Genomic DNA, 1,103 nt, shown 5'->3' with positions numbered 1-1,103 from the left:
TCTCTCTCTCTCTCTCTCTCTCTCTCTCTCTCTTCTCTCTCATCTTCTTTCTCTCTCTCTCTCTCTCTCTCTCTCTCTCTCTCTCTCTCTCTCTCTCCCAGCTGTGCACTCTCACGTGTACAGGAACAATTCAAGGACCATAAATTCACGACCCCCTCTCTCCCACGGTGCACATTATACCTTAACGTCCCCTGTTTTCTTTTCCTTGATTTCTTCCGCTGTCTTTTTCTATAGCGTGTATCTTTCACTGCCCTCAGCCCCCCCCACACACACACACACCCACACACACACACACGACACTTCAGCCAACAACATGGCAAGTGGGGTTGTGATCCGACCCAACTACAGCACGTACACACACACACACACACACACACACACACACACAATACACAGACACACATACAATCATACACACACAAAAACAAATCCGCACAAACACACACACACACACAACATACACACATTCTTATACATATGACACACACAAACACGCAACCGTACAAGCGTACACACAAACATCACCTTTTTGTTGTCTGCCCCCCCACCACCCCCCCTCCTTCAGTGGGTCCACTGGGTCGCACCACAAATGAAATATGGTAGCTGTCGCTATTAGGAAACCTATTGAAGTTAATGACGGCCGGTGTACACTGCTCTGCCACATCTGCTGCTGCTTAGGTTCCATAGCACCACCACCACCACCACCCACATCCCACCGCCCAGTCACCTCTCAACCAAGACACCACTAACGGGGGGGGGGGGGGCGGGGCTACTCAGCTAACATGTGCATTTATGGGTATCTGAGTGTGTGTGAGTGTGTGTGTGCATGTTATGTCGATGATGGACTATAAGGCATTGAGTGTCATTGTGTTGTGGGGAAAGCTTGGGCTGGATTGAGAGGGGGGCAAGGGGGGGCTCAGAGGTGCTGACCTGGAGGTAACTGGTAACGGTGGCTGGCTGACTGGAACATGGGGTAATGGACACCGCGCCACTGCTACTATCGTTGGTCTATCAGCTGGCTGGGCGCCAGAAAAGCAGCGGAAACCCCCCGTCTCCTCCTGTCCACCATCAGCCCTTCCGCAAACAATGCCTTATTGTAGTCG

Source organism: Pollachius pollachius (genome assembly GCF_949987615.1).
Source record: "Pollachius pollachius genome assembly, chromosome: 16".
Lineage (NCBI taxonomy): Eukaryota > Metazoa > Chordata > Actinopteri > Gadiformes > Gadidae > Pollachius > Pollachius pollachius.
This window is presented reverse-complemented; position numbering follows the sequence as displayed.